This window comes from Orbicella faveolata, unplaced genomic scaffold (assembly GCF_042242905.1).
Source record: "Orbicella faveolata isolate gen_17 unplaced genomic scaffold, um_ofav_v1 contig_15, whole genome shotgun sequence".
NCBI classification, from domain to species: Eukaryota; Metazoa; Cnidaria; class Anthozoa; order Scleractinia; family Merulinidae; genus Orbicella; species Orbicella faveolata.
Genome location: NW_028301542.1, coordinates 7,530,250 through 7,544,586, shown reverse-complemented (window position 1 = coordinate 7,544,586; position 14,337 = coordinate 7,530,250). Strand labels below are relative to the sequence as shown.

At 42.8% G+C, this 14,337-nt stretch overlaps 1 protein-coding gene and 3 pseudogenes across 1 annotated transcript in view; 2 read left to right on the top strand and 2 right to left on the bottom strand.

Moving 5' to 3' along the window:
• LOC149113336 (uncharacterized) overlaps window positions 1–14,337 on the bottom strand; it is a 95,125-nt gene that overhangs the window by 71,576 nt on the left and 9,212 nt on the right. The window lies entirely within an intron of this gene.
• LOC149113339 (uncharacterized) lies at window positions 1,832–3,447 on the top strand (annotated as a pseudogene).
• On the bottom strand, window positions 3,231–4,865 carry LOC149113338 (uncharacterized; annotated as a pseudogene).
• On the top strand, window positions 9,542–13,689 carry LOC149113337 (uncharacterized; annotated as a pseudogene).

The following is a 14,337-nucleotide window of genomic DNA, read 5'->3' as shown; positions in this document are numbered from 1 at the left end:
CACAAGATAAGAGAACTTTCGCTCTTTCAGCTTTGAAATCAGACCTTTGTACTCATCCTGAGAGAGTTCGCCAGCGTAATCATCAAAAATGGCTTTCGTGGTCTTGGCCGAGGGGGTGTAAAAGAGAACGATCGCCGCCACGTTCTCCCGGAAGGAAGCCGTTATGCCGATCATCTTCTGAGTCAGCACCCAAACGCTGATGCCCATATGTCGAGCAGAAAAGGCGAGATTCACCAGCTCGCCTGTACCCCCTTTCACATCTTTGGAGGCTGCGCAGTCATCGAGTATTATGAGCGTGTTGGCGCCCTCGAAAAGCCATCTCACTAGCTTCAACCATTTTTCCACGTCGTGCTGCTCGCATACTATCACATTCATTCTTGGATCGTTTTCACCAATTCTGTGGTAGGTCTTGTTGTGCGCGAATGTTGGGCAGATTAGAACGATGTAGTCGAACTTGAAGCGGAAAGTGCCGTAGATCTGGTCCACCACAAACCTTGATTTGCCTGAATTAGTCGGCCCCGCAATGAGAGCGTTGAAGGGTATCTTGCTTGGGTCCATGTTCATATTCAATTCTGCAAAGAATCAAACTGTCTGTCCATAATGTTGAACTGGGAGTCGGAGATTACGAATATGTGGTATTTCACGTCGCCTGAGCCTTCGGCTTTCCGCTCAATTTCCAGCTGGACACCGTCTGTACTGTTCACAATGCGCGTGCCGCTTCCGTGCATCGACTGATCCGCCATGGAGCCCGTATTAATCAAAAGCCCGAACTTATCATCGGTGTAAAACTTTGTCGCATTCATGTGCTAGAGTTTATTTTTCTCTTTCACAAAGAAGGGGTGGGCCTTTTCCCACATGACATTGCCTTCGATGCCGTCGTTGAAAATCATGTTGGGCGAGCCGTTGATCGTGACGCTGACTTTCGTCAGATCCGGGAAGATGTATTTTTCTGAACAGTAGGGGGATGGCTTTTAGTGACCTTCTTTGGGCGTCGACTTTGATGTTAAGCCTCGTGTCAGTTTCTTTTTTGAAAGACACCATTTTAAGGCGCTGCACGTGGTCATAGGCAAACTCTTTGCCGCTGGCGTAAGCGCTGCGTGCCTCGTCTGCTAGAGTCTTGCTGCGGATAATTTCGTACGCGAGCCGGATGTTGGTCAGCTTGTATTTCAGCTCGGTTTTTTCAGAGCCTTTGACCACGTGTGAAGCTGGTGCAAGGGTTACAACGAACGTGAGGTTGCTGTAAAGGGCCTAGGGGTAGAAAACGCCGTGGTCAGTTACGATCTGATGGTCGAGACGGATGCGGTATTTTTTTTCCCGTATACCTCGTTCAGCTTGTTTTCAGCGTTGACGCCCGAGGTTTTCTTGTCTCCCGCACCTGAGCGGATCTTGCATAGATCCTCGCTCTGAACCCCTTCGAGAAACATGCAGTCTCGCTTTTCCTGCGAAAGGAAAAGGTCTTCAAAGACTTTGTAGATGTCGTAGCCAACCGTGTCTTGCAGGATAGTGCCTCCAAACTTCACGACCAGCTTGTCAACGAGCGCCAGCGTGACGTTCTGGACAAGGAAGTTGTCGGCGTGTCCTCCAGAAAGGTCGATGTCAAAGACAAGCGCTAGCGAGCCGGGTACCAGAACCTCGTTCTCGTTCAGCTTGGGCACTGAAACATACAGCTTATCGCTAGGGTTGGCTTCAGTGCATCCAAAGGTGATTCGATTGACCTCGCGCTTGGCCTTCATGGCGTTTAATGTCTTTTTGTTGTACGTTGGGCGAAGGTTCTCTGGCACTGACATTGTATAATACACCGGCGATTTTTTTCTAATTTAAAATAACAGGAATGAAATATATTGCTATGGCGGAAGGCGGCGGCGAATTTGATTACGAAGACCCGGACCTTGACAATCAGTTTGACCACGATGATGACGGACAAGAGGCTGAAAGAACCCAACCTTTTCAACCAGGTGCGGCATCCACTCCCTACCAACCTGGCGCCCCCTACCACGGGGGTGAACAAACGGGAATGCATACTATGCAGCACGAGCAGTCCGGCCTGCCTGACACTTCTTTTCTGGAAGATATCCCTTTGCTCGGTGATTTCATACATCCCGATGACAAACCGGCCACGATTGAAAGTGCAAAAGAAAAAATCAGAAGATGGTTCCCGAAGGTAGACTTCAAAAAATTGGGCCCAATTGGTTTCAGCAAAAAAGGTAATGAATCTGAGATCGTTTCATTTGACCCCAGGGGGGGTGAGTCCAAAATTTTTAAGATTGGCGACGAAGGGTTACAAAGGCTTTCACAGACGCAAAAAAAGCAGCTTTGGGGCCAAGAGCTGACGACATCATAGATGAAGACCGTGATACTATCAGAGAAACCCGCCAAAGTTTAAGAGAGGCAGAGATCCAACTACAACAGGCGGAAAAACTCTATTCGCAAAGAGAAGAAGAAAAGAAAGAAGTGGAAGTTCTGAGACGTAAAATCGAGCAAACTAATGCTCAGATTGATGACATTCAGGATAAACAAGGTTCGAATCTTGAAAGTGAAGCAGAGCTGCGTAGGCTGAAACAGCTGAAAAAGAACTATCAAACCGATCTTGAAAACAAGAAAAAAGAATTGGACTCGCTTACAAAACAAGCAAGAAACAGAGAAAAAGAACAAGCCAAGGTTGACAGACTCAGGGCCAGCCTCGCAGCAAAAGAAAGTGAAACAAACGCCATGGAAGAAAGGCTCAACCAAACAAAACCATTGGACGACCTGAAAGAGCGCGAAAGCGATCTGCAGCGCCAAAACGAGGAAGACCAGGCAATCATCCAAGATGAGAACGCCTCGCCCTCCGCCATAGAAGCCGCAAGAGAGAGAGTGGCAGAAAGAAACGAAGAGCTCGCGCGTTTGCAAACTCAGATTGCGGAAAGAGAAAGGACGCGGCCTCTCTTGGAAAGAATCAAAGAGATCTTCAAAAAATATGGCGTGACATTGACCGCTATTCTTCTCGCCGCGGGGGCCACAACAGGGGTTGTCGTCGGTTCAATCACTAATGCTTTGAAAGACACAGGAAAAGCTTTGGGAAAAGGCCTAAAAGATATTGGCGCGAAACTTGGTTCTCTGCTGCCCGGGCTAATTTGATCGATTGTGAATTTTCTATTCAAAGCTGCGGGCCAAGTCGTCGGGTTTCTGGCCGAGCACACCTTGCTGCTTATTCTTGCCGCGGTAGCCTTTTTGTTCGAAAAATATTTTAAGAAGCAGCGGTAGCTTACCGCCAAGCTATGAACAGCAAAGCCGATAATCCTACTACACCGACAATTACCGATGTTTTGTTTATTTCGTGTTGCGGTGTTTTATCTGGAGCCTTGGGCTCTATTTTTTGCGCCGTTGGTTGTGCTTGTTGAGTTTCGGTCGAAGCTGATTTCCTTGATTCGGCTGTTGCGGCTTTGTGTATCGGGTTGGAAGGATGGCTGTTGGGAGGTTTAATTTTTGATGGGCCGCCTGCCATTAGTTTGAGCGCAGCTTTTTTTGTCTCCGGGTTTACCTCGTTGTTTACCCCCAGTTTCATCCCAGAGACCGCCTGTTTCGGCTTGTTGTTGTAACCGATTGTGCTTTCGGTGTTGATTATCATTTGCGCGGGCATAAGCCAGGTCATGGGGGCTACAGTAAGATTGAGCCTAACCTTCGCTTGATCCACCGCGAGCTGGTACCTTTGCACGCTCTCGGCCAGGTCGGGCTGTCTGATCGCGTCTTCCACCAGAACAAGAAAATCGCTCTGGGCTTCTTTCGCTGTCCCTCCTTCGCCAAGAATACTACTGCGCACGTTCACCTGCGCGCCCAGGATGCAATAAACGAAAGCATCGATTGACTGATTAACTCTCGATAACCCGGCCTGCGTCAAACCAGATGCTGTGTTTGGCGCGAACCAGTCCGCTTGAGCATTCCCAAAAGCACCCGGCTCGATGTAATAGATGAGGTTTCCTTGAATCGCTTTCCCGCCTTCATCACTGAATTTGTTCCATCCCGGGTATAGGTAGTCAGTTTTCGACGCGCCGCCCGCATAGACGTAAACACTTCCAAGCCCGTGGTTTGCCCCGTGTGTGAAGCGAAAATCGCTCGAGGGGTCTATGCCGAACTCGCTGCATAGCCTTTTGTATGAAGCAACGTCATAATGATTATTGAATTGGCTGAAAGGCGGATCTCCGGGCAAAGCGCTCATGCTCTGAATTCCTCCTAGCTGGTACAAAATGCGCCTGACAGTGAAATACACGTGGAAGATATAAAAAGCTCTTATCTGCGGTGGTAGATTTATTCCGTTGTCAAAGATGTCGCGAGAAATTCCACAACCTTGTGTCGCGCAAAAAAACGGCGAAGTTGAGCTGTTGCGGCCAATATTTCATGTCAGGCCCTCCTAACCAGTGTTTTGATTCGGCTCCAGAAGTATGCCTGAGTTTGGTTTTTTGAAATATTTCTCGGAATTTTGTCGTGAAATATTGCCCAGGCGTGACGTAGATTTTGATTTCGGCGTTGAATATTTTCTTCAAGCTTGGCGCTTTTCCGTCGAAAGGTTCCGCGGGCATGGGCAAGGAAACTTTTGAACCAAGTGGCGACAATTCATAAGGAAAACCGCCGCTGTCTACCAAACCTAGCGCTTGTTTCATTTCCGCACTCCAATACCGCCTGTCTGAGCCGAAGACGCTTTGTAACGAGCCTTCGCTTTCTTTGATAAACACCTCTGCGGTTGCGTTATTTTTCTCGTCGATGCTTTCTTGTGAAACGAACCGGCCTTTTTCCGCTTTTGGAAAGTGGTTTAAAAAATTTGTCCACGCCTTTTCCTTTGCGATTGCTGCTTTTTTCACAAACTCAGGACCTTCCCGCAAATTCGCCATTGTATTTGAACACAAATTTGTTTGTTAAATATAAAATGGTTCTTCTCTCTATTTTCACACAAGAGAATGGACAGACTATCTATTTTGAAGACCCGATTCCGAAAGTACATTTCATGAAACTCATTTCTTGTAGTTTATTCAACAGCTGGGACACTTTGAAAAAAGAAGGTTCAGCCTCCTTGGGAGATAAAGACAGAGATAGAGCTTTATCAATTAGTAAATTATCCCCAGGACATTATAATTTAGAAAGCTTGGCAAAAGAAATGGACGGTCTGTTCGCAAAATATAAATATGCCCTTGAAACAGAAATAAATCAACCTGTTGGCCAGCTTGTAATCAAAAATTTTGGGTTAAAACCGATTGAACTTGATCGCGATTTAGCCGATTTGCTTGGTATTGGGCGAAAGTTGCTGCCTATAACATTCGTAAAACGGCTTACATCTCCAACGACATATTTTATTCATTGTGATTTGATCGACGAAGAAAAGAATCTGTTCAATAGCAAAAATTCAGATGTCTTAGCCCTGTTTGATATAAAAGGGAAGCCTTTTGAAAAGGTAAGCTACCATGGTTCTCCGCAACAGGTTTTGCGTGACTGCTCTATAGACAAGTTTTTAAATAGCATCACTATTAGCGTCAAAGATGAGAATGGCGAACTGTACGGGTCCGCAAATGATCCCAGGACCGCAAATGATCCCGGACCGCAAATGATCCCCAAATTAAACCGCAAATGATCCCAGACCGGAAATGATCCCCATATTGGATCGCAAATGATCCCGACTAAAAAATAAGGAATGGCATGGATTTATATCAGAGGAAGGTGAGAACATGTACAAAAATTATGAACTAAAAAACATGTTTTATCATTTTACAAACAAATATTCCACAGTTGCTGTTTTGTTCTTCGAACGGTACAGATCGTTTTCACTGTCACGCAATAAACAAAATAATAAATCGAAAACCAACCAATGGAAAAAGCTAAGAAATTGTGATGTACGCTATAGAAGATAACTAAATAAGACACTTCTCCAAGTTTTAGGCCTGTGCGTTTCCCCAAACCTCAGAAATTCGTCGTAAATGTTTCCCAGAAATTTACAGAGCCCAGTAAGAAAACGCCATGTTGGTATACATCCGTGATACACCAATATGGCTGCTGGAATATAGTGTAAACATCTGGAACTTACTTTGGCTTTCTAGGCCACTGATTATCAGTACTAAACAAACAAGCATTTAAATAAGCACTTTTCCTAATGCTCTAACTTCTAAAAAGGCTCAAAATCATGAGATAAGTATATATTTTTCAACAAACTCGATCGTAGCGTTGTGTCACGCAACCTCAATAACCCTGAAATTCAAAATGCTCTGGTTTCCAAACGAAGCACGCTAATTGTAAACAGATATAAATATACCGCCTCTTATGCCTGATGAGGATAAAAATACGTCACGTGAAGACGATCTATTGAATTAGAAGTCTTAGGAAAACACATACTTGTAAACATTCTCGAAATCCCAGTAGCGATCCTGGCGATAGTATCAAACATCTATCGTACAGCAAACTTGTCAAAACGAAGTGCAAGCCTTGGCCTTGCTTGGTCATGAGGCTGAACTTCATAACTATAACTTGGAATTTTGGCTTCTTAGAATACTCAAGTAGTCACTTCCGAGGAATCAAAGCCAAAATACGACCGAGGAAAAATTACAAAATAAATTTGTTCAAATTTCCAGTGCTACACAATAGGTGTTTTACAGCGTGATGAAGCGTTGTAGGCTTGTGGGTCTACTCAGGTGACAGCGTCTTCCTTAATAGTTGCTTCATGGTTAGATTTTAGTTTAAAACTTTAGAAGAGTGGCGTTAATAGCTGATAAAATGTGATTTGACTATAACACCGAACTATCAATGTTTAACAAAGGAGGATATGTAGCGTATGTTACACTGATCATGATTTTACTGAGCAAAGAAATGCAAGCCAAGTCGTGTTTTGATGATTGAGTGGTGATATTAATAACATCGTAGTTAGCAACAAAATTTAGTCGAAAATACGAAAAAAAAGCAAGTTGTAAGCCACTATAATTATAAGATGGCTTTAAAAGAAAACATCGGTATTCACGTACGCCAATTCCCTATCCACACCATCCCACCATCCATGCCATTCCTCATTTTTCAGTCGGGATCATTTGCGGTCCCTATCGGGGATCATTTCCGGTCCGGGATCATTTGCGGTCCAATTTGGGGATCATTTGCGGTCCGGGATCATTTGCGGTCCTGGGATCATTTGCGGACCCGTACAGAACTCTTTGATTTCAAGGGCTTCCTGCTTCTTTTTGAATTAGGGTTAAATTAGATTTTCTTTTATATACACAATGTCTTCAGCAAATGTGTTGACAAGCGCGCCGCCTGCCGTGCCTCTCTATCCTGTACTGGCGGCGTCTTCTGAAAATTTCCGCTTGCAAAAGATCAACGAGATTGCCAACACTTTGGACCATGAGGTCGGCCACTATCGCCTCGTTGCTAAAAAATACAAACGGGCAAGGAAATTCGTTAATTGGAGTGCTGCCGGCTCCAGTGTTCTCTCGACAGCGTTTTCCAGCGCTAGTTTTGGCTCCGCTCTGTCTGTGGTTGGCCTGCCGGCAACAGTTCCTTTAGGCGGCGCTGGGGGGTGTTTCACTCTCGTTTCTTCGGGGCTGATAATCGCCAGCAAAAAACTTGATTCGAAAATAAAAAAAACATCAAGAGATTACCACGCTCGCCGTTGCCAAGCGGGATACAATCAACAGATTGCTCTCCAAAGCTTTGAATAACAACGAAGTGTCTTCCCACGAGTTTGACACCATCCTTTCCGAGTTTCAACAGTATAACTCACTGAAGGAACAAGTCCGAGCAAAGATGCTTCGCCAACCATCAAAGAGAAAGCTTGCTGATGTTGATGTTCAGAAACTGGAGAAAGACATCCGCGGCAGACTTGAAGCTGAACTGATAAAAAAAATAACAGAGCCCTCCGCTTCGAACTGACTTTTAGAAACAGACGGTTTTATTTGCATATTATAAAAACACGCTCGTCAGTTTCCACTTGATTGCGTTTCTCGCCCACGAATATTTCACTCCTGAGTGGCAAAAAAATGTTCGCGATATTGCGCGCGATATCGTTGCTGCTATGCTTGAGGCGAATTCCTTTTTTCTCACACTTGTGATGCTTGCTTTTCGCTAACGCTCCCTGACAAAAAGGAGCCACTCGTGCCAATCATAACCATCCCAGGAGCATACTTTTAAAAAATTCTTGTACTCACTGCTGTTTTCTATGAGAGGTATTAACTCCATCGGCGGGCTTAGCGATACTTTATGAAGAGTTCCTTCCCTTTCGGAACAGGGGAAACAACAACCCTCGAAATAGCAGTCCGGATATTCAAAGCAAATTATCATTGGTACAATCTGCTGCATGAATTGACAGAAAGGCAGTTTTGAAATATGCTCGTGTACCTTGTCCCAGCCCAAATCCGCTCGCTGGCAAAGCTCTGTGGCGATATACGCCTTCAGGATTTTCTCACGAAGCTCTGGAGGGAGGTTTTGAATGGCCTCGGGAAGTTGACAGTTGCTTGATTGTTCGGCACACTTGTTTGTTCCTCGAACCATTGCCGCTGTTCGAGCGGTATAACAGCGGGGTCGTTTCTATCTAATAGGAATCCCTCCCCTTCCCCCCTTCCCCGTAGTAGTATATAGGGCATTAGTCAAACACTGTTTTGGAGCATATTCAATTTTTTTCCTGTTTTAAGCCTCCCAGCGTTAACAACCGAGCTTGCGATGGTTGTTAACGCTGGGAGGCTTAAAACAGGAAAAAAAAAATTGAATATGCTTCAAAACGGTATTTGACTAATACTCTATATACTACTATTCGATATGTGGCCATTGTTCAATCGGGCTCGTTTTTTTGGCTATAACGTGTCTAAGTGTTCTCCTTATACATCATGCAAAAACTAGTCTGGGTTTTTAAGCGAGCGCTTTATAAAACGTCTTCGAAAATTGAGTAATTTCACTGAAATTTGAACTAATTAGCATATTCCCAACACTTGACACTTCAGTGCAAAAATGTATTCGAAGCCGAAAACGCAGGTTTTAAATGAAATTATCGCGCTGAACTCTGCTTCACAGCTTAAAAAGGATGACTTACTTTTACAAGTCGTACAGCTATTCTCCATTTTATGCTGCGGTCCAGATTTTGTTGAGGAAAGTAACTTACCGGTAGTTCATTCGGTCAAAGGTCACGACTTAAAGTCACGGTAACGTCAGTCCGTGACGCTCCTTCACAAACGGCTGTAACGCACACCGATGGAAATGAAATTATCCAGATCAGGAAATGTATTCTAATACCACAACAAATTTATTTCATCTATCCTTACAATTTGTGGCCACTCGGGAAACTCGGATTAAACAGTTGGATTGATGTGTTTTTGTTCTCTACTTATTCAATGGCGGCTATTTCAATGGCAGCTATTAATGTGTGAACATAAGTTAATACAGGATCATAATTTCTTGGCAGGATTATAATCTCTTGGTTAATGTCGTTAAGTTGGTAGGGAAGGGCTTAAATATAACCCGAACCCAGGAGATTTTTTAAGGGTGAAATATGTCGATTACAGCTAAGCAAAGGAATAATTTCCACAGACTCCGGCAGTGATATACCATGGTCCCAGAGGTTTTTCTTGATTTTTCTCCGTATGAGAGAGCTTCAAGAAAGCCGCGAAGCGGTGTTCGCCGCTTCGCGAAAAGAAGAAAAATCAAGAAAAACCTCTGGGACCAGGGTAGCAGTGATATCTTTCGTATCGGAACAGCAATAGCCGCCAACTATGGTGAGAAACGCCATCACCTTGTGACCTTTGTAGAGTCTCAGCACTATGGTCTCAGTGATTAACTTAAATCTTGCTTTCAAGTGATGTAACACAATCGTAATCCAGTTTGTATCGAGAATTTTTTGGAAGGATGTCCCTTCCCCCCCCCCCCCCCCACCCATAACAGGGGCAAATTACATCATGGGCGCATACGCACAGTCTTGTATTCGCCGTATAGATTCGAATTGTGTACGATTTCTGCAAAGCTGCATTTATTTTGACCCGCCAGCCTTCGACAACAAGTAACCAAAGCCTGTGTCATCAGGAAAGAATGTTTTGTGGCTCGGCGACGACAAATGGCCATGAGTTGTGGTAAGAAAACAAATCATCCATGTAGCCCGCAAATGGCCATGATGACCCTCAGGGTCCGGTTGTTCAAAACCGCGATTAAACTAACCTCCGATTAAGCCTAGTCGTTGATTAAATTTCCTAATCGTGGGTTAGCTAATCGGGGTTTAGAAAACGGTTGCTCAAAAGGAGATTAATCCGCCGATTAACTAATCCGTGATTAAGCGTAAAGTGGATTATTTTAACTGATTATAATGTATTCCCACGCTGTTTTACGTCACAGAATTGCGCGAAACTTTTGTTTTGAAATGGCTTCCTTGGCCAAAAAAACTGCCCGTGAAATTGTGGCCTTGTTTACTCCAACTGTATCGCTGATATCTTGAAGAAAGTTGTCACTAGCATAAAATCTTAGTGCTAGCAGCACTTTGTCTATTGGTTCAAGAGCATCGCTACGCCTCGGTTTTCTCCGCAAATCCGCCTCTATGAGGTTTGTAATGTATTCAATGGACGCTCTCCCGAATCTCTAATGAGCCCGAAGGTCTTACTCGCTATAAGCGAGTATGTTATGATTACATCGATAACATTTGTCCAACGCGAGGGAGATGAAACAACAAGCTGGACATTTTTCTTCAAGTTTAATCGGCAGATTAGGGAGTTAATCCTCCTCCGGAGGTGTACTAAATTTAACCCGCCGATCAGAGTTGCATTATCACTAATCGGGCTTTGAACAAAGCAATCTAATCGCAGATTAAATTTTAATCGTCGGTTAAGCAATTTAATCCCCGATTACCGCTCATCGCGGTTTTGAACAGTCCGGCCCAGATCTGTGTTCAGAAAATAAATTTTCCTATGTGTAGCTCGGGAAATCCGTTGTGCCCATAATTGGTTGAAAGAAAATAAACTTTCCGTCCTGTGTAACTCGGCAAAAGGCACTGTTTTGTGGTCAGAATGGTTAATTTACGTTTTTCATTTGTGAAAGCAAGATGTAAGTTCGAGCAATGTAAACAAATGCAAACACTGAAAAAATTTAAAAACATTTGGCAACACACTGCCTTGCAGGGTCGCTGGTCAAAACTTTATTTTCTCAAGGAATGTTTACTACAAGTGTTGGCGATCTGAAATTGAATTCTAAGTGTCGCCAACAGTTCAGATCCCTTTCCAGGAAAATGTTTTGTCCAGTACAAGTTAGTACTTAACTAATTAAAAACACTTTTACCGCAGGCTTCAACTTCACTTGCAGATCGTTATCTGTCATTCGATCAAACTTAGTTTTCTATCACGCCATAGTAGACCAACTGACAAGCAAAGTACTCACGTGAACGCACTGCTCTAATCTTTGATCACTACTAGTTTTGTATAATATACTCCTTTATCACCACATCCATCGTAGCATCAGAATAACAGAATTAAAAACCTTAAATCAATTGCTATTGGAAGCGGATTGTTTGAAGCAACAGTTAAAAAAAGAAACAGAACAAAACAAAAAAAAAACAGTTAAACGCTCACGTGTCAGTGTTTCTTTACCGTGACAATATGCAAATTAGTTGGAATTTCAAAGAAAATTCTCAGATTTTGGTGGCGTTTTTCAAAACGCCCGCTGAAAAACCCAAGCAAATGTTTATATCTCGAGCAAGAAGAATATTTCGACACTTTATAGCCATAAAATGAGCTCGATTCGAGCTCGGCCACATAACGAAAAGTCTTTTTGCAATTATAGACGAAAACTTGCTTTACAACGGCTTCATCAAAGGATGTGTTTTTCACAGTGACAGTTATCATCTGCAACCGAAAAACAGACAAATACAGCGTGCCAAACCCTTCTTCTTTTAATATTAATATCTAATTCCCGAAGACATAATTTTAACTATTAATGCGAGGACGTTTTTGCAACGCTATTTTTTGCCAATTTATTCGGCCATTTTTGGGCCAGAAAGAGCGTGAAATCCATTTTCCCAAATATTCCTGAAAGTAGGCCGTATTTAGAAAAATGAACCCTAAAACCTTTGAAAACTCATAAATACCTCTCTATAAACTCGAAAAAAAGGTAAGTTAAATTTTGACCGTGGCCACGCTTTGCTCGATTTTTCTGTGCATTTGCTCTTAAAAGGCACGGTTGTCGGGACGGGTTTGTCCTGCTCCAACGTAGTGTTCCCAGACACGGCATCAGGTTCGTCGGAGGTTAGAACCGCGATCACACGACGAAGCAGCACTCTGTGGCCTACGGAGAGCTCCAGGTCGGCGATATCACGCTCAGATAGACCAACGACAATCTCCTCACAAGTTATGTCGTGTTCTTTCAAAACCTCGAGCAAGCTATCGAGGAGATCATTCTCCGATCCGAATGAAGAGAGCCAGGGGCTTGATCCACTTGCCTTCTTGGTGGATTTCTTACTTTTAGCGGGCATAGTGAAAGGTGAAAAAGACTAAAGAAAAACTGAACAATAAATAACTAAGCTAGAAAGCTGTCTGAATTCAGCTTTTCGGGGTTAAATTTCACGTGTAGTTTCACGTGACTTATGATGTAAACAAACCGGGAAAGTTCGGACACTCTAGTCAAGAACGCATTACTAGTGTACGAAGTTTTCAACTTCGTCAACTTCCCGTCACTACTAATATATATTTCTCTCTGCTTCAAGAATAGTTTCAGCTTCAAAATGGCAGAAAAAAAACAACAAAAGCGACTTCAACGCCATGAATGTGGCAGAACTTAAAAGATATTTGCAGGAACGTGGAGTTTCAGTAAGCGAATAATTGAAAAGTTCGCTCGAGGAAATCGCTTCCGCAGTCGAAAGAATGGTTGTGCCAGTGGATCCAAACTTCGAAAAAGATCAAACCACTGATGCTGACAAATTACTAATTCATGGTATGCTAATTCCCAAGCCATTTTCCCTGAAGACCGTGAACAACTTCAACTCGTCGCTCAGTCGTTTGGGTTGTACGACATTTTTAATTATTTGATTTACCACTCAACCGATTACGATAAGCAAGGACTCGCCGCTTACAAGTCATTTGAAGATTATCGCTTATTCGCGGATGGTTACGTGGAATCTTTACTAATTAAATGCTCGGTTGAATCAAGAGGGTGTTCATGTATATGTAGCCAAAGTGCGACCTTTCATGAACATCAAAACGGACGAAGGAAAGGAGCACTACGATCTCTAGTTTATTCTCGAGGGTAGAGCTACAAACCGAGGCAGCGTTCTTCAGGCACGATGCAAGCGTGAAGGTGGTAGAGATGGGGGATACAAGCACATAGCGGCCGCCATGTACTTTTTCATCAGTCTTTCTGTTGATTTGAGACTCGATCGGTTCAGCAAACTCGTCGGTTCGCTTTTCCGGTTCGAATTTCTCAGCGGCACCCAACGACCGTTTTCTCTCAAATGCATTTCAACGCTGTCTTAGGCTATCTGGAGTACTTTTAAAGCTCTGTAGGTTAATTTTAGGTTGCGCCAAAAAAAATTTTATCTGTTTGGTTATTCTTTGTTTTTTCTCTTTTTAAATTTATTTGCAATAACACAAGGGAAACCAATGCTTATTTACAACACTAACTCCATTTACATTATATTGCTCTAATTATTTACACTATTTAAATTACAATAACTAAACGACTTACATTACTAACAAATACAGTTACACGACTTACACAATTAAGAAATACAGTGATGACAAGGGGCAAAGAAAAAAAAAACTGAGAAGAAAAATAGCTAGTTATCATTACAGCTTGAGGTTGTAGTACAGAAACATAAAAAAACAGACCAAAGGCATGTGGTACATTAAAAGTAAAATGAGTTATGCATCTGACAGGAGATTAGAAATAGATTAATGGGTAGGAGATAACCCTACAGAAAATATAATCTAAAATATTAATTAAATCCTCATATATCCTGTAAGAGGTTTCCATTTCTTCGTGTCTCCACTTTTTGTTTCTATCTCATATTGTAATTTTAGTGTGCATATGAAAAGCGTAAGATTTGGATGATCATTTTTTGTTTTAGCGAGCCATATGTGATATCGTGCTAAGAGAAAGCAGTAATTTATAAGAAGCGCAAATTGAGAAATATCTGGCCTCAGACCCAAAGCAGTAATATTTGTCAAAGCATAATCTCTAAGACGTAAATTTAAGTTTTTCAGCCATTCAGTAAGTTTATTCCAAAAGTGAGATGTTTGGCGGCATGACCAAAAAAGATGAATTATTGACTCAGAGGAGGTGTGACAAAAACTGCACTTTTCATCGCCCTGTAGACCTATTCTAAATAAAAAGTTATTGGTTGGTACACGTCTATGTAAGAATTTAAACTGAAAC